Below are 21,855 nucleotides of genomic sequence, written 5' to 3' on the forward strand. Positions count from 1 at the left end.
CTCCATGACCCCTGTCATCACAATGCTCCGTTACTCCAGTCATCAAAATGCTTCATGAACTTTGTCATCACAATTGTCCATGCCCTCGTCATCAACAGTCTCTGTGACATTTTGACCAGAACGCTCCATGCACTTCTCATCAAAATGCTCTCTCACCACTGACATCACAATGTTACATCACTATTCGTCACAATACTCCCTCACCACTGTCATCATAATTTTCCATGACTCCTATCATCACAATGGTCCATGAATTTATCATCACAATGTTCGATGACCCCTGACATCACAATGTTCCTTAACCCCGTCATCAAAATATTCCATGACACTTTTTTTCAAATTGCTCCATGACCCTGTCATCACAATGCTCCCTGCCCTTCTCATCACAATGCACAACGCCCTTGTCATCAAAATTCTCCATGACCTTTGTTATCCCAATGACCCATGAACCTTGGCATCACAATGCTCCGTGTCATTGTCATCACAATGCTCCATGAATTCTCTGATCACATTGCTCCATGTCCTTGTTATCACACAGCTTCATGACACATGTCATCAGAATGCTCCATGGTATTCTCATCAAAATGCTCCATGCCCTTGCCATCACAAAGCTCCATTACACCTGTCATAAAAATGCTCCATGACAGCTGGCATCACGATGTCCCTTGGCCTTGTCATCACAAGGCTCCATGACACTTCCCATCACAATGTTCCAAGACCCCTGTAATCACAATGCTACATGCCCCTTTTCATCTCAATGATCCATGAACCCTGTCATCACAATGCACCATGACCATCATCATAATGCTTCATGCTATTGTCATCACAATGATATCAAAATGCTCCATGAACTCTGCCATAATAATGCTGCATACCCTTGTGATCACAATATTCCATAACACTTGTCATCACAATGCCCCTTGAAACTCGTCATCACAATTATCCATGGTCTTCTCATCACAATGCTCCATGACCTTTGTCATCACAATGCTCAATACACTTGACATCAAAATGCTCCCTCACACTTGTTGGTTGTATGCTCCTTTAACCCTGTCATGACAAGGCTCTATGACTTTCTCATCACAATGATCCATGCCTTTTTCATCACAATGATCCAAGACCACTGTAATCACAATGCTCCATGCCCTTGTCATCACAAAGCTCAATGACGCATGTCATTAGAATGTTCCTTGGCCTTCTCCTCACATTGCTCCATTCCCTTGTCAACACAATGTTCCAAGAGCCCCGTAATCACAGTGGTCCATGCCCCTTTTCATCAGTATGCTCCATGAGATGTGTCATCACAAGGGTTCAAAGATTTCTTATCACAATGTTCCAGCAACTTGTCATCACAATGCTTCACGACATTGTCATGAAAATTCTCAATGGCCCTCGTCATTATAATGCTCCAAGTCCTAGTCATCACAATGCTCCATTATATTTGTCATCACAATCCGCCATTACATTTGACATCAAAATACTCCCTGCCATTGTCATTGCAAGTGACCATGACATATGCCATCACAATGCTCCTTGACACCTTTCTTGAAAATACTCCATGAACTTCTCATCAAAATGTTCCATGCCCTTGTCATCCCAATGCTCCAGGCCCTTGTCATCACAATGCTCCATGACCCCTTTCATCACAATGCTCCGTGACTCCAGGCACCACAGTGCTTCATAACATTTGTCATCACAATGATCCATGCCCGCGTCATCACAATGCTCTGTGACCTTTGTAAACACAATGCTCCATGAAATTTCCGTCACAATGCTCCGTGTCCCTTGTCATCACAATGCTCCATGACTTTGTCAGAAAAATGCTCCATGACCCTTGTCATCACAATTTGCCACGTGCTTTTCATCACAGCATTCCACAAATTTGTCATGGCAATGCTCCATAAACTTGTCATCACAATGCTCCAAGACCCCTGTAATCACACTGCTCCCTGACCTTGTCACCACAAAGCACCATGACACATGTCATCAGAATGTTCCATGTCCTTCTCATCAAAATGCTCCATGCCCTTGTCATCACAATGCTCCAAGACCCCTGTAATCACAATGCTCGATGCCCCTTTTCTTCTCAATGATCCATGAACCATGACATCACAATGCATCATGCCCATTATCATAATGCTTCTGGCTATAGTGAGCCCAATGAAATCAAAATTCTCCATGACCTCTCTCATCACAATGCTCCTTGACCCCTGTCATCACAATACTCCATGAACATTTTCAGCCCAATGCTCCATGAACCTTGTCATCACAATGATCCATGCCCTTGTCATCCCAATGTTCCAAGACCATTGTAATCACAATGCTCCATGGCCTTGTTATCACAAAGCTCAATGACGCATGTCATTAGAATGTTCCTTGGCCTTCTCCTCACATTGCTCCATGCCCTAGTCATCACAATGTTCCAAGACCCAGGTAATCACAGTGGTCCATGCCCCTTTTCATCAGTATGCTCCATGAGATGTGTCATCACAAGGCTCCATGGTTTTCTTATCACAATGATCCAGGAACTTTTCATCACAATGCATCACGACATTGTCATGAAAATTCTCAATGGCCCTTGTCATCATAATGCCCCAAACCCTACTCATCACAATGCTCCATTATAATTGTCATCACAATCCTCCATTACATTTGGCATCAAAACACTCCCTGCCATTGTCATCGCAATGGTACATGACATCTGTCATTACAATGCTCCCTGACAACTTTCTTCAAAATACTCCCTGAACTTCTCATCACAATGTTCCATGCCCTTGTCATCACAATGCTCCATGACCCAAGTCATCACAATGCTCTGTGACTCCAATCATCACAATGCTTCATAACATTTGTCATCACAATGGTCCATGCCCGCGTCATCACAAGGCTCTGTGACCATTGTAACCACAATAATCCATGAACTTTTCATCACAATGCTCCGTGACACTTGTCATCACAATGCTCCATGCCTTTGTCAGAAAAATGCTCCATGACCCTTTTCATCACAATGTGCCACGCGCTTTTCATCAAAACAGTCCACAAATTTGTCATGGCAATACTCCATAAACCTTGTAATCACAATGCTCCATGCCCTTCTCATCACAATGCTCCATTAACACTGTCATAAAAATGCTCCATGACCCTTGCCATCACAATGTTCCACGGCCTTGTCATCACAAGGCTCCATGACACTTGTCATCACAATGCTCCAAGACCCCTGTAATCACACTGCTCCGTGCCCTTTCCATCACAAAGCTCCATGACACATGTCATCATAATGTTCCATGGCTTTCTCCTCAAAATGCTCCATGCCCTTGTCATCACAATGCTCCAAGACCCCTGTTATCACAATACTCCATGCCCCTTTTCATCTCAATGCTCCATGAACCCTGTCATCACAATGCATCATGCACATCATCATAATGCATCCGGCTATTGTCAGCGCAATGAAATCAAAATTCTCCATGACCTCTCTCATCACAATGCTCCATGACCGCAGTCATCACAATACTCCATGAACATTTTCAGCCCAATGCTCCATGACACTTGTCATCACAATGATTCTTGCCCTTGTCATCCCAATGCTCCATGACCCATGTATTCACAATGATCCGTGACGCTTGTCATCACAGTGCCCCATGACACCTGTCATCACAACGCTCCATGCCTTTGTCAGCAAAATGCTACATGACCTTGGCATTACAATGCTCTATGCGCTTGTCTTCACAACACTCCATTACCATTGTCATCACAATCCTCCATGAACCTTGGGATCACATTGCTTCATGCCCTTGTCATCACAATGCTCCATGCTCCTTGAAATCAAAATGATCCATGACCTCTGTCATCACAATGCTCCAACGCCTTGTGATCACAAAGTTCCATAACACTTGTCATCACAACGCTCCATGATGCCTGTCATCACAATACTCCATGCCTTTTCATCACAATGCTCCATGACCTTTGTCATCACAATTCTCAATACACTTGTCATCACAATGCTCCATGACACTTGTCAGAATGTTGCTTGAACCCTGTCACGAAAAGGCTCCATGCCTTTTTCTTCACAATGTCCCATGCCGTTTTCATCACAATGCTCCATGCTTTTGTCATCAAAATATTCCAGAAGCTTGTCATCAGAGTGCTCCATGACCCTTGTCATCACAATTCTCCATGCACTTGTCAGCACAATGCTCCCTGACCCTTGTCATCACAGTGTCCAAAGCCATTGTCATCACTATGCTCCATTACCTTTGTCATCAGAATCCTCCATGACACTTGGCATCACAATGCTCCATGCCATTGTCATCACAGTGGGCCATTACATATGTCATCACAATGCTCCCTGACACCTGTCTTCACAATACTGCATGACCTGGTTATCACAGTGCTCCATGTCCTTGTCATCACAATGCGCCATTCCAACTGTCATCGCAATAATCCATGAAACTAATTAAACCAATGCTCCATGCCCTTGTCAACACAATGCTCCATGACCTTGTTATCACAGTGCTCCATGACCCCTGTCATCACAATGCTCCATGACTCCAGTCATCACAATGCTTCATGAAATTTGTCATCACAATGGTCCATGACATCGTCATCAACAGTCTCTGTGACCATTTTGACAACAATGTTCCATGAACTTTTCATCACAATGCTCTTGACCCTTGTCATCACAATGCTCTATGCCTTTCTCAGCAAAATGCTCCATTACCCTTGTCATCACAATGCACCATGTGCTTGTCATCACAGTGCTCCACATTCTTGTCTTCACAATGCTCCATAAATCTTGTTATCACAATACTCCATGCACTTCTCATCAAAATGCTCTCTCACTACTGATATCACAAGGTTCCATCACTATTCGTCACAATACTCCCTCACCCCTGTCATCAAAATGTTCCATGACTCCTGTCATCACAGTGGTACATGCACTTATCATCACAATGTTCGATGACCCCTGACATCAAAATGTTCCATAATCCCGTCATCAAAATGCCCCATGACCCTTTTCATCAAAATGCTCCATGACCCATGACATCACAATGTTCCATAACCACTGTCATCAAAATATTCCATGACCCTTTTCTTCAAATTGCTCCATGACCCTGTCATCACAATGCTCCCTGCCCTTCTCATCACAATGCACAACACCCTTGTCTTCAAAATGCTCCTTGACCTTTTTCATCACAAAGATCCATGACACTTGTCATCACAATGCTCCGTGTCCTTGTCATCACAGTGCTCAATGAACGCTCTCATCACATTGCTCCATGCCCTTGTCATCACAAAGCTCCATAACACATGTCATCAGAATGCTCAATGGGTTTCTCATCAAAATGATCCATGCCTTTGCCATCACAAAGCTCCATTACACCTGTCATAACAATGCTCCATGACCCCTGCCATCAAGATGTTCCTTGGCCTTGTCATCACAAGGATCCATGACCCTTCTCATCACAATGCTCCAAGACCCCTGTAATCACAATGCTCCATGCCCATTTTCATCTCAATGATCCATGAACCCTGTCATCACAATGCACCATGCCCATCATCATAAAGCTTCATGCTATTGTCATCACAATGATATCAAAATGCTCCATGAGCTCTGCCATAAAAATGCTGCATACCCTTGTGATCACAATATTCCATAACACTTGTCATCACAATGCCCCTTGAAACTCGTCATCACAATTATCCATTGTCTTCTCATCACAATGCTCCATGACTTTTGTCATCACAATGCTCTATAACCTTGTCATCAAAATGCTCCCTCACACTTGTTGTCTGTATGCTCCTTGAACCCTGTCATGAGAAGGCTCCATGCCTTTCTCATCACAATGATCCATGCCCTTTTCATCACAATGCTCCAAGACCACTGAAATCACAATGCTCCATGCCCTTGTTATCACACAGCTCTATAACGCATGTCATTACAATGTTCCTAGGACTTCTCCTCACATTGCTCCATGCCCTAGTCATCACAATGTTCCAAGACCCCGGTAATCACAGTGCTCCATGCCCCTTTTCATCAGTATGCTCCATGAGATGTGTCATCACAAGGCTCCATGGTTTTCTTATCACAATGATCCAGGAACTTGTCATCACAAAGCTTCAAGACATTGTCATGAAAATTCTCAATGGCACTTGTCATCATAATGCCCCAAACCCTAGTCATCACAATGCTCCATTATAATTGTCATCAAAATCCTCCATTACATTTGGCATCACAACACTCCCTGCCATTGTCATCACAATGGAACATGACATATGTTATCAAAATGCTCCCTGACAACTTTCTTCAAAAGACTCCCTGAACTTCTCATCACAATGTTCCATGCCCTTGTCATCCCAATGCTCCATGCCCTTGTCATCACAATGCTCCAGGACCCAAGTCATCACAATGCTCTGTGACTCCCTTCATCACAATGCTTCATAGCATTTGTCATCACAATGGTCCATGCCCGCGTCATCACAAGGCTCTGTGACCATTGTAACCACAATAATCCATGAACTTTTCATCACAAGGCTCCGTGACACTTGTCATCACAATGCTCCATGCCTTTGTCAGAAAAATGCTCCATGACCCTTGTCATCACAATGTGCCACGCGCTTTTCATCAAAACAGTCCACAAATTTGTCATGGCAATACTCCATAAACCTTGTAATCACAATGCTCCATGCCCTTCTCATCACAATGCTCCATTAAACCTGTCATAACAATGCTCCATGACCCTTGCCATCACTATGTTCCACGGCCTTGTCATCACAAGGCTCCATGACACTTGTCATCACAATGCTCCAAGACCCCTGTAATCACACTGCTCCGTGCCCTTGCCATCACAAAGCTCCATGACACATGTCATCATAATGTTCCATGCCCTTTTCATCACAATGCTCCATGACCTTTGTCATCACAATTCTCAATACACTTGTCATCACAATGCTCCCTGACACTTGTCGTCAGAATGTTCCTTGAAACCTGTCACGAAAAGGCTCCATGCCTTTTTCTTCAAAAGGCCCCGTGCCATTTTCATCACAATGCTCCATGCTTTTGTCATCAAAATACTCCACAAGCTTGTCATCAGAGTGCTCCATGACCCTTGTCATCACAATTCTCCATGCACTTGTCAGCACAATGCTCCCTGACCCTTGTCATCACAGTGTCCAAAGCCATTGTCATCACTATGCTCCATTACCTTTGTCATCAGAATCCTCCATGACACATGGCATCACAATGCTCCATGCCATTGTCATCACAGTGGGCCATTACATATGTCATCACAATGCTCCCTGACACCTGTCTTCACAATACTGCATGACCTGGTTATCACAATGCTCCATGTCCTTGTCATCACAATGCGCCATTCCAACTGTCATCGCAATAATCCAAGAAACTTATTAGACCAATGCTCCATGCCCTTTTCATCACAATGTGCCATTCCAACTGTCATCGCAATAATCCATGAAACTTGTCAACACAATGCTCCATGACCTTGTTATCACAATGCTCCATGACCCCTGTCATTACAATGCTCCGTGCCTCCAGTCATCACAATGCTTCATGAACTTTGTCATCACAATGGTCCATGACCTCGTCATCAACAGTCTCTGTGACCATTTTGACAACAATGCTCCATGAACTTTTCATCACAATGCTCTTGACCGTTTTCATCACAATGCTCTATGCCTTTCTCAGCAAAATGCTCCATTACCCTTGTCATCACAATGCTCCATGCGCTTGTCAACACAGTCCTCCATGACACATGTTATCACAATGCACCATGCGCTTGTCATCAGAGTGCTCCACAATCTTCTCTTCACAATGCTCCATAAATCTTGTTATCACAACGCTCCATGCACTTCTCATCAAAATGCTCTCTCACTACAGATATTACAATGTTACATCACTATTCGCCACAATACTCCCTCACCCCTGTCATCAAAATGTTCCATGACTCCTGTCATCACAATGGTACATGCACTTATCATCACAATGTTCGATGACCCCTGACATCAAAATGTTCCATAATCCCGTCATCAAAATGCTCCATGACCCTTTTCATCAAAATGCTCCATGAACCCTGACATCACAATGTTCCATAACCACTGTCATCAAAATATTCCATGACCCTTTTCTTCAAATTGCTCCATGACCCTGTCATCACAATGCTCCCTGCCCTTCTCATCACAATGCACAACGCCCTTGTCTTCAAAATGCTCCATGACCTTTTTCATCACAAAGATCCATGACACTTGTCATCACAATGCTCCGTGTCCTTGTCATCACAGTGCTCAATGAACGCTCTCATCACATTGCTCCATGCCCTTGTCATCACAAAGCTCCATAACACATGTCATCAGAATGCTCCATGGGTTTCTCATCAAAATGATCCATGCCCTTGCCATCACAGTGCTCCATTACAACTCTCATAACAATGCTCCATGACCCCTGCCATCAAGATGTTCCTTGGCCTTGTCATCACAAGGATCCATGACCCTTCTCATCACAATGCTCCAAGACCCCTGTAATCACAATGCTCCATGCCCATTTTCATCTCAATGATCCATGAACCCTGTCATCACAATGCACCATGCCCATCATCATAAAGCTTCATGCTATTGTCATCACAATGATATCAAAATGCTCCATGGACTCTGCCATAAAATTGCTGCATACCCTTGTGATCACAATATTCCATAACACTTGTCATCACAATGCCCCTTGAAACTCGTCATCACAATTATCCATGGTCTTCTCATCACAATGCTCCATGACCTTTGTCATCACAATGCTCAATACACTTGACATCAAAATGCTCCCTCACACTTGTTGGTTGTATGCTCCTTTAACCCTGTCATGACAAGGCTCTATGACTTTCTCATCACAATGATCCATGCCTTTTTCATCACAATGATCCAAGACCACTGTAATCACAATGCTCCATGCCCTTGTCATCACAAAGCTCAATGACGCATGTCATTAGAATGTTCCTTGGCCTTCTCCTCACATTGCTCCATTCCCTTGTCAACACAATGTTCCAAGAGCCCCGTAATCACAGTGGTCCATGCCCCTTTTCATCAGTATGCTCCATGAGATGTGTCATCACAAGGGTTCAAAGATTTCTTATCACAATGTTCCAGCAACTTGTCATCACAATGCTTCACGACATTGTCATGAAAATTCTCAATGGCCCTCGTCATTATAATGCTCCAAGTCCTAGTCATCACAATGCTCCATTATATTTGTCATCACAATCCGCCATTACATTTGACATCAAAATACTCCCTGCCATTGTCATTGCAAGTGACCATGACATATGCCATCACAATGCTCCTTGACACCTTTCTTGAAAATACTCCATGAACTTCTCATCAAAATGTTCCATGCCCTTGTCATCCCAATGCTCCAGGCCCTTGTCATCACAATGCTCCATGACCCCTTTCATCACAATGCTCCGTGACTCCAGGCACCACAGTGCTTCATAACATTTGTCATCACAATGATCCATGCCCGCGTCATCACAATGCTCTGTGACCTTTGTAAACACAATGCTCCATGAAATTTCCGTCACAATGCTCCGTGTCCCTTGTCATCACAATGCTCCATGACTTTGTCAGAAAAATGCTCCATGACCCTTGTCATCACAATTTGCCACGTGCTTTTCATCACAGCATTCCACAAATTTGTCATGGCAATGCTCCATAAACTTGTCATCACAATGCTCCAAGACCCCTGTAATCACACTGCTCCCTGACCTTGTCACCACAAAGCACCATGACACATGTCATCAGAATGTTCCATGTCCTTCTCATCAAAATGCTCCATGCCCTTGTCATCACAATGCTCCAAGACCCCTGTAATCACAATGCTCGATGCCCCTTTTCTTCTCAATGATCCATGAACCATGACATCACAATGCATCATGCCCATTATCATAATGCTTCTGGCTATAGTGAGCCCAATGAAATCAAAATTCTCCATGACCTCTCTCATCACAATGCTCCTTGACCCCTGTCATCACAATACTCCATGAACATTTTCAGCCCAATGCTCCATGAACCTTGTCATCACAATGATCCATGCCCTTGTCATCCCAATGTTCCAAGACCATTGTAATCACAATGCTCCATGGCCTTGTTATCACAAAGCTCAATGACGCATGTCATTAGAATGTTCCTTGGCCTTCTCCTCACATTGCTCCATGCCCTAGTCATCACAATGTTCCAAGACCCCGGTAATCACAGTGGTCCATGCCCCTTTTCATCAGTATGCTCCATGAGATGTGTCATCACAAGGCTCCATGGTTTTCTTATCACAATGATCCAGGAACTTTTCATCACAATGCATCACGACATTGTCATGAAAATTCTCAATGGCCCTTGTCATCATAATGCCCCAAACCCTACTCATCACAATGCTCCATTATAATTGTCATCACAATCCTCCATTACATTTGGCATCAAAACACTCCCTGCCATTGTCATCGCAATGGTACATGACATCTGTCATTACAATGCTCCCTGACAACTTTCTTCAAAATACTCCCTGAACTTCTCATCACAATGTTCCATGCCCTTGTCATCACAATGCTCCATGACCCAAGTCATCACAATGCTCTGTGACTCCAATCATCACAATGCTTCATAACATTTGTCATCACAATGGTCCATGCCCGCGTCATCACAAGGCTCTGTGACCATTGTAACCACAATAATCCATGAACTTTTCATCACAATGCTCCGTGACACTTGTCATCACAATGCTCCATGCCTTTGTCAGAAAAATGCTCCATGACCCTTTTCATCACAATGTGCCACGCGCTTTTCATCAAAACAGTCCACAAATTTGTCATGGCAATACTCCATAAACATTGTAATCACAATGCTCCATGCCCTTCTCATCACAATGCTCCATTAACACTGTCATAAAAATGCTCCATGACCCTTGCCATCACAATGTTCCACGGCCTTGTCATCACAAGGCTCCATGACACTTGTCATCACAATGCTCCAAGACCCCTGTAATCACACTGCTCCGTGCCCTTTCCATCACAAAGCTCCATGACACATGTCATCATAATGTTCCATGGCTTTCTCCTCAAAATGCTCCATGCCCTTGTCATCACAATGCTCCAAGACCCCTGTTATCACAATACTCCATGCCCCTTTTCATCTCAATGCTCCATGAACCCTGTCATCACAATGCATCATGCACATCATCATAATGCATCCGGCTATTGTCAGCGCAATGAAATCAAAATTCTCCATGACCTCTCTCATCACAATGCTCCATGACCGCAGTCATCACAATACTCCATGAACATTTTCAGCCCAATGCTCCATGACACTTGTCATCACAATGATTCTTGCCCTTGTCATCCCAATGCTCCATGACCCATGTATTCACAATGATCCGTGACGCTTGTCATCACAGTGCCCCATGACACCTGTCATCACAACGCTCCATGCCTTTGTCAGCAAAATGCTACATGACCTTGGCATTACAATGCTCTATGCGCTTGTCTTCACAACACTCCATTACCATTGTCATCACAATCCTCCATGAACCTTGGGATCACATTGCTTCATGCCCTTGTCATCACAATGCTCCATGCTCCTTGAAATCAAAATGATCCATGACCTCTGTCATCACAATGCTCCAACGCCTTGTGATCACAAAGTTCCATAACACTTGTCATCACAACGCTCCATGATGCCTGTCATCACAATACTCCATGCCTTTTCATCACAATGCTCCATGACCTTTGTCATCACAATTCTCAATACACTTGTCATCACAATGCTCCATGACACTTGTCAGAATGTTGCTTGAACCCTGTCACGAAAAGGCTCCATGCCTTTTTCTTCACAATGTCCCATGCCGTTTTCATCACAATGCTCCATGCTTTTGTCATCAAAATATTCCAGAAGCTTGTCATCAGAGTGCTCCATGACCCTTGTCATCACAATTCTCCATGCACTTGTCAGCACAATGCTCCCTGACCCTTGTCATCACAGTGTCCAAAGCCATTGTCATCACTATGCTCCATTACCTTTGTCATCAAAATCCTCCATGACACTTGGCATCACAATGCTCCATGCCATTGTCATCACAGTGGGCCATTACATATGTCATCACAATGCTCCCTGACACCTGTCTTCACAATACTGCATGACCTGGTTATCACAGTGCTCCATGTCCTTGTCATCACAATGCGCCATTCCAACTGTCATCGCAATAATCCATGAAACTAATTAAACCAATGCTCCATGCCCTTGTCAACACAATGCTCCATGACCTTGTTATCACAGTGCTCCATGACCCCTGTCATCACAATGCTCCATGACTCCAGTCATCACAATGCTTCATGAAATTTGTCATCACAATGGTCCATGACATCGTCATCAACAGTCTCTGTGACCATTTTGACAACAATGTTCCATGAACTTTTCATCACAATGCTCTTGACCCTTGTCATCACAATGCTCTATGCCTTTCTCAGCAAAATGCTCCATTACCCTTGTCATCACAATGCACCATGTGCTTGTCATCACAGTGCTCCACATTCTTGTCTTCACAATGCTCCATAAATCTTGTTATCACAATACTCCATGCACTTCTCATCAAAATGCTCTCTCACTACTGATATCACAAGGTTCCATCACTATTCGTCACAATACTCCCTCACCCCTGTCATCAAAATGTTCCATGACTCCTGTCATCACAGTGGTACATGCACTTATCATCACAATGTTCGATGACCCCTGACATCAAAATGTTCCATAATCCCGTCATCAAAATGCCCCATGACCCTTTTCATCAAAATGCTCCATGACCCATGACATCACAATGTTCCATAACCACTGTCATCAAAATATTCCATGACCCTTTTCTTCAAATTGCTCCATGACCCTGTCATCACAATGCTCCCTGCCCTTCTCATCACAATGCACAACACCCTTGTCTTCAAAATGCTCCTTGACCTTTTTCATCACAAAGATCCATGACACTTGTCATCACAATGCTCCGTGTCCTTGTCATCACAGTGCTCAATGAACGCTCTCATCACATTGCTCCATGCCCTTGTCATCACAAAGCTCCATAACACATGTCATCAGAATGCTCAATGGGTTTCTCATCAAAATGATCCATGCCTTTGCCATCACAAAGCTCCATTACACCTGTCATAACAATGCTCCATGACCCCTGCCATCAAGATGTTCCTTGGCCTTGTCATCACAAGGATCCATGACCCTTCTCATCACAATGCTCCAAGACCCCTGTAATCACAATGCTCCATGCCCATTTTCATCTCAATGATCCATGAACCCTGTCATCACAATGCACCATGCCCATCATCATAAAGCTTCATGCTATTGTCATCACAATGATATCAAAATGCTCCATGAGCTCTGCCATAAAAATGCTGCATACCCTTGTGATCACAATATTCCATAACACTTGTCATCACAATGCCCCTTGAAACTCGTCATCACAATTATCCATTGTCTTCTCATCACAATGCTCCATGACTTTTGTCATCACAATGCTCTATAACCTTGTCATCAAAATGCTCCCTCACACTTGTTGTCTGTATGCTCCTTGAACCCTGTCATGAGAAGGCTCCATGCCTTTCTCATCACAATGATCCATGCCCTTTTCATCACAATGCTCCAAGACCACTGAAATCACAATGCTCCATGCCCTTGTTATCACACAGCTCTATAACGCATGTCATTACAATGTTCCTAGGACTTCTCCTCACATTGCTCCATGCCCTAGTCATCACAATGTTCCAAGACCCCGGTAATCACAGTGCTCCATGCCCCTTTTCATCAGTATGCTCCATGAGATGTGTCATCACAAGGCTCCATGGTTTTCTTATCACAATGATCCAGGAACTTGTCATCACAAAGCTTCAAGACATTGTCATGAAAATTCTCAATGGCACTTGTCATCATAATGCCCCAAACCCTAGTCATCACAATGCTCCATTATAATTGTCATCAAAATCCTCCATTACATTTGGCATCACAACACTCCCTGCCATTGTCATCACAATGGAACATGACATATGTTATCAAAATGCTCCCTGACAACTTTCTTCAAAAGACTCCCTGAACTTCTCATCACAATGTTCCATGCCCTTGTCATCCCAATGCTCCATGCCCTTGTCATCACAATGCTCCAGGACCCAAGTCATCACAATGCTCTGTGACTCCCTTCATCACAATGCTTCATAGCATTTGTCATCACAATGGTCCATGCCCGCGTCATCACAAGGCTCTGTGACCATTGTAACCACAATAATCCATGAACTTTTCATCACAAGGCTCCGTGACACTTGTCATCACAATGCTCCATGCCTTTGTCAGAAAAATGCTCCATGACCCTTGTCATCACAATGTGCCACGCGCTTTTCATCAAAACAGTCCACAAATTTGTCATGGCAATACTCCATAAACCTTGTAATCACAATGCTCCATGCCCTTCTCATCACAATGCTCCATTAAACCTGTCATAACAATGCTCCATGACCCTTGCCATCACTATGTTCCACGGCCTTGTCATCACAAGGCTCCATGACACTTGTCATCACAATGCTCCAAGACCCCTGTAATCACACTGCTCCGTGCCCTTGCCATCACAAAGCTCCATGACACATGTCATCATAATGTTCCATGCCCTTTTCATCACAATGCTCCATGACCTTTGTCATCACAATTCTCAATACACTTGTCATCACAATGCTCCCTGACACTTGTCGTCAGAATGTTCCTTGAAACCTGTCACGAAAAGGCTCCATGCCTTTTTCTTCAAAAGGCCCCGTGCCATTTTCATCACAATGCTCCATGCTTTTGTCATCAAAATACTCCACAAGCTTGTCATCAGAGTGCTCCATGACCCTTGTCATCACAATTCTCCATGCACTTGTCAGCACAATGCTCCCTGACCCTTGTCATCACAGTGTCCAAAGCCATTGTCATCACTATGCTCCATTACCTTTGTCATCAGAATCCTCCATGACACATGGCATCACAATGCTCCATGCCATTGTCATCAAAGTGGGCCATTACATATGTCATCACAATGCTCCCTGACACCTGTCTTCACAATACTGCATGACCTGGTTATCACAATGCTCCATGTCCTTGTCATCACAATGCGCCATTCCAACTGTCATCGCAATAATCCAAGAAACTTATTAGACCAATGCTCCATGCCCTTTTCATCACAATGTGCCATTCCAACTGTCATCGCAATAATCCATGAAACTTGTCAACACAATGCTCCATGACCTTGTTATCACAATGCTCCATGACCCCTGTCATTACAATGCTCCGTGCCTCCAGTCATCACAATGCTTCATGAACTTTGTCATCACAATGGTCCATGACCTCGTCATCAACAGTCTCTGTGACCATTTTGACAACAATGCTCCATGAACTTTTCATCACAATGCTCTTGACCGTTTTCATCACAATGCTCTATGCCTTTCTCAGCAAAATGCTCCATTACCCTTGTCATCACAATGCTCCATGCGCTTGTCAACACAGTCCTCCATGACACATGTTATCACAATGCACCATGCGCTTGTCATCAGAGTGCTCCACAATCTTCTCTTCACAATGCTCCATAAATCTTGTTATCACAACGCTCCATGCACTTCTCATCAAAATGCTCTCTCACTACAGATATTACAATGTTACATCACTATTCGCCACAATACTCCCTCACCCCTGTCATCAAAATGTTCCATGACTCCTGTCATCACAATGGTACATGCACTTATCATCACAATGTTCGATGACCCCTGACATCAAAATGTTCCATAATCCCGTCATCAAAATGCTCCATGACCCTTTTCATCAAAATGCTCCATGAACCCTGACATCACAATGTTCCATAACCACTGTCATCAAAATATTCCATGACCCTTTTCTTCAAATTGCTCCATGACCCTGTCATCACAATGCTCCCTGCCCTTCTCATCACAATGCACAACGCCCTTGTCTTCAAAATGCTCCATGACCTTTTTCATCACAAAGATCCATGACACTTGTCATCACAATGCTCCGTGTCCTTGTCATCACAGTGCTCAATGAACGCTCTCATCACATTGCTCCATGCCCTTGTCATCACAAAGCTCCATAACACATGTCATCAGAATGCTCCATGGGTTTCTCATCAAAATGATCCATGCCCTTGCCATCACAGTGCTCCATTACAACTCTCATAACAATGCTCCATGACCCCTGCCATCAAGATGTTCCTTGGCCTTGTCATCACAAGGATCCATGACCCTTCTCATCACAATGCTCCAAGACCCCTGTAATCACAATGCTCCATGCCCATTTTCATCTCAATGATCCATGAACCCTGTCATCACAATGCACCATGCCCATCATCATAAAGCTTCATGCTATTGTCATCACAATGATATCAAAATGCTCCATGGACTCTGCCATAAAATTGCTGCATACCCTTGTGATCACAATATTCCATAACACTTGTCATCACAATGCCCCTTGAAACTCGTCATCACAATTATCCATGGTCTTCTCATCAAAATGCTCCATGACCTTTGTCATCACAATGCTCAATACCCTTGTCATCAAAATGCTCCCTCACACTTGTTGTCTGTATGCTCCTTGAATCCTGTCATGAGAAGGCTCCATGCCTTTCTCATCACAATGATCCATGCACTTTTCATCACAATGCTCCAAGACCACTGTAATCAGAATGCTCCATGCCCTTGTTATCACAAAGCTCAATGACGCATGTCATTAGAATGTTCCTTGGACTTCTCCTCACATTGCTCCATGCCCAAGTCATCACAATGTTCCAAGACCCCGGTAATCACAGTGGTCTATGCCCCTTTTCATCAGTATGCTCCATGAGATGTGTCATCACAAGGCTCCTTGGGTTTCTTATCACAATGATCCAGGAACTTGTCATCACAATGCTTCACGACATTGTCATGAAAATTCTCAATGGCCCTTGTCATCATAGTGCCCCAAACCCTAGTCATCACAATGCTCCATTATAATTGTCATCACAATCCTCCATTACATTTGGCATCACAACACTCCCTGCCATTGTCATCGCAATGGAACATGACATATGTCATCACAATGCTCCCTGACAACTTTCTTCAGAATACTCCCTGAACTTCGCATCACAATGTTCCATGCCCTTGTCATCCCAATGCTCCATGCCCTTGTCATCACAATGCTCCATGACCCAAGTCAACACAATGCTTCTTGACCCCAGTCATCACAATGCTTCATAACATTTGTCATCACAATGGTCCATGCCCGCGTCATCACAATGCTCTGTGACCATTGAAACCACAATAATCCATGAACTTTTCATCACAATGCTCCGTGACACTTGTCATCACAATGCTCCATGCCTTTGTCAGAAAAATGCTCCATGACCCTTGTCATCACAATGTGCCACGCGCTTTTCATCAAAACAGTCCACAAATTTGTCATGGCAATACTCCATAAACCTGGTAATCACAATGCTCCATGCCCTTCTCATCACAATGCTCCATTAACCCTGTCATAACAATGCTCCATGACCCTTGCCATCACAATGTTCCACGGCCTTGTCATCACAAGGCTCCATGACACTTGTCATCACAATGTTCCAAGACACCTGTAATCACACTGTTCCGTGCCCTTGCCATCACAAAGCTCCATGACACATGTCATTATAATGTTCCATGGCCTTCTACTCAAAATGCTCCATGCCCTTGTCATCACAATGCTCCAAGACCCCTGTTATCGCAATACTCCATGCCCCTTTTCATCTCAAGGCTCCATGAACCCTGTCATCACAATGCATCATGCACATCATCATAATGCTTCCGGCTATTGTCAGCGCAATGAAATCAAAATTCTCCATGACCTCTCTCATCACAATGCTCCATGACCCCTGTCATCAAAATACTCCATGAACATTTTCAGCCCAATGCTCCATGACACTTGTCATCACAATGATTCTTGCCCTTGTCATCCCAATGCTCCATGACCCATGTATTCACAATGATCCGTGACGCTTGTCATCACAGTGCCCCATGACACCTGTCATCACAATGCTCCATGCCTTTGTCAGCAAATTGCTACATGACCTTGTCATTACAATGCTCTATGCGCTTGTCTTCACAATACTCCATTACCATTGTCATCACAATCCTCCATGAACCTTGGGATCACATTGCTTCATGCCCTTGTCATCACAATGCTCCATGCTCCTTGAAATCAAAATGATCCATGACCTCTGTCATCACAATGCTCCAAAGCCTTGTGATCACAAAGTTCCATAACACTTGTCATCACAACGCTCCATGATGCCTGTCATCACAATACTCCATGCCCTTTTCATCACAATGCTCCATGACCTTTGTCATCACAATTCTCAATACACTTGTCATCACAATGCTCCCTGACATTTGTCGTCAGAATGTTCCTTGAACCCTGTCACGAAAAGACTCCATGCCTTTTTCTTCACAATGTCCCATGACGTTTTCATCACAATGTTCCATGCTTTTGTCATCAAAATACTCCACAAGCTTGTCATCAGAGTGCTCCATGACCCTTGTCATCACAATTCTCCATGCACTTGTCAGCACAATGCTCCCTGACCCTTGTCATCACAGTGTCCAAAGCCATTGTCATCACTATGCTTCATTACCTTTGTCATCAGAATCCTCCATGACACTTGGCTTCACAATGCTCCATGCCATTGTCATCACAGTGGGCCATTACATATGTCATCACAAAGCTCCCTGACACCTGTCTTCACAATAGTGCATGACCTGGTTGTCACAATGCTCCATGTCCTTGTCATCACAATGTGCTATTCCAACTGTCATCGCAATAATCCATGAAACTTATTAGACCAATGCTCCATGCCCTTTTCATCACAATGTGCCATTCCAACTGTCATCGCAATAATCCATGAAACTAATTAAACCAATGCTCCATGCCCTTGTCAACACAATGCTCCATGACCTTGTTATCACAATGCTCCATGACCCCTGTCATCACAATGCTCCGTGACTCCAGTCATCACAATGCTTCATGAACTTTGTCATCAAAATGGTCCATGCCCTCGTCATCAACAGTCTCTGTGACCATTTTGACAACAATGCTCCATGAACTTTTCATCACAATGCTCTTGACCCTTGTCATCACAATGCTCTATGCCTTTCTCAGCAAAATGCTCCATTACCCTTGTCATCACAATGCTCCATGCGCTTGTCAACACAGTGCTCCATGACACATGTCATCACAATGCACCATGCGCTTGTCATCACAGTGCTCCACAACATTGTCTTCACAATGCTCCATAAATCTTGTTATCACAACGCTCCATGCACTTCTCATCAAAATGCTCTCTCACTACTGATATCACAATGTTACATCACTATTCGTCTCAATACTCCCTCAACCCTGTCATCAAAATGTTCCATGACTCCTGTCATCACAATGGTACATGCACTTATCATCACAATGTTCGATGACACCTGACATCAAAATGTTCCATAATCCCGTCATCAAAATGCTCCATGACCCTTTTCATCAAAATGCTCCATGACCCCTGACATCACAAAGTTCCATAACCACTGTCATCAAAATATTCCATGACCTTTTCTTCAAATTGCTCCATGACCCTGTCATCACAATGCTCCGTGCCCTTCTCATCACAATGCACAACGCCCTTGTCTTCAAAATGCTCCATGACCTTTTTCATCACAAAGATCCATGACACTTGTCATCACAATGCTCCATGTCCTTGTCATCACAGTGCTCAATGAACGCTCTCATCACATTGCTCCATGCCCTTGTCATCACAAAGCTCCATAACACATGTCATCAGAATGCTCCATGGGTTTCTCATCAAAATGATCCATGCCCTTGCCATCACAATGCTCCATTACACCTGTCATAACAATGCTCCATGACCCCTGCCATCAAGATGTTCCTTGGCCTTGTCATCACAAGGATCCATGACCCTTCTCATCACAATGCTCCAAGACCCCTGTAATCACAATGCTCCATGCCCATTTTTATCTCAATGATCCATGAACCCTGTCATCACAGTGCACCATGCCCATCATCATAAAGCTTCATGCTATTGTCATCACAATGATATCAAAATGCTCCAGGAACTCTGCCATAAAAATGCTGCATACCCTTGTGATCACAATATTCCATAACACTTGTCATCACAATGCCCCTTGAAACTCGTCATCACAATTATCCATGGTCTTCTCATCACAATGCTCCATGACCTTTGTCATCACAATGCTCAATACCCTTGTCATCAAAATGCTCCCTCACACTTGTTGTCTGTATGCTCCTTGAACCCTGTCATGAGAAGGCTCCATGCCTTTCTCATCACAGTGATCCATGCCCTTTTATTCACAATGCTCCAAGACCACTGTAATCACAATGCTCCATGCCCTTGTTATCACAATGCTCCATTAACCCTGTCATAACAATGCTCCATGACCCTTGCCATCACAATATTCCACGTCCTTGTCATCACAAGGCTCCATGACACTTGTCATCACAATGCTCCAAGACCCCTGTAATCACACTGCTCCATGCCCTTGCCATCACAAAGCTCCATGACACATGTCATCATAATGTTCCATGGCCTTCTCCTCAAAATGCTCCATGCCCTTGTCATCAAAATGCTCCAAGACCCCTGTTATCACAATACTCCATGCCCCTTTTCATCTCAATGCTCCATGAACCCTGTCATCACAATGCATCATGCACATCATCATAATGCTTCCGGCTATTGTCAGCGCAATGAAATCAAAATTCTCCATGACCTCTCTCATCACAATTCTCCATGACCCCTGTCATCAAAATACTCCATGAACATTTTCAGCCCAATGATCCATGACACTTGTCATCACAATGATTCTTTCCCTTGTCATCCCAATGCTCCATGACCCATGTATTCACAATGATCCGTGACGCTTGTCATCACAGTGCCCCATGACATCTGTCATCAAAACGCTCCATGCCTTTGTCAGCAAATTGCTACATGACCTTGTCATTACAATGCTCTATGTGCTTGTCTTCACAATACTCCATTACCATTGTCATCACAATTCTCCATGAACCTTGGGATCACATTGCTTCATGCCCTTGTCATCACAATGCTCCATGCTCCTTGAAATCAAAATGATCCATGACCTCTGTCATCACAATGCTCCAAAGCCTTGTGATCACAAAGTTCCATAACACTTGTCATCACAACGCTCCATGATGCCTGTCATCACAATACTCCATGCCCTTTTCATCACAATGCTCCATGACCTTTGTCATCACAAATCTCAATACACTTGTCATCACAATGCTCCGTGACACTTGTCCTCAGAATGCTCCTTGAACCCTGTCACGAAAAGGCTCCTTGCCTTTTTCTTCACAATGTCCCATGCCATTTTCATCACAATGCTCCATGCTTTTGCCATCAAAATACTCCACAAGCTTGTCATCAGAGTGCTCCATGACCCTTGTCATCACAATTCTCCATGCACTTGTCAGCACAATGCTCCCTGACCCTTTTCATCACAGTGTCCAAAGCCATTGTCATCACTATGCTCCATTACATTTGTCATCAGAATCCTCCATGACACTTGGCATCACAGTGCTATATGCCATTGTCATCACAGTGGATCATTACATATGTCATCACATTGCTCCCTGACACCTGTCTTCACAATACTGCATGACCTGGTTATCACAATGCTCCATGTCCTTGTCATCACAGTGCGCCATTCCAACTGTCATCGCAATAATCCATGAAACTTATTAGAC

This window comes from Mesoplodon bidens, assembly GCF_964165515.1.
Source record: "Mesoplodon bidens genome assembly, contig: HAP1_SCAFFOLD_47, whole genome shotgun sequence".
NCBI lineage: Eukaryota > Metazoa > Chordata > Mammalia > Artiodactyla > Ziphiidae > Mesoplodon > Mesoplodon bidens.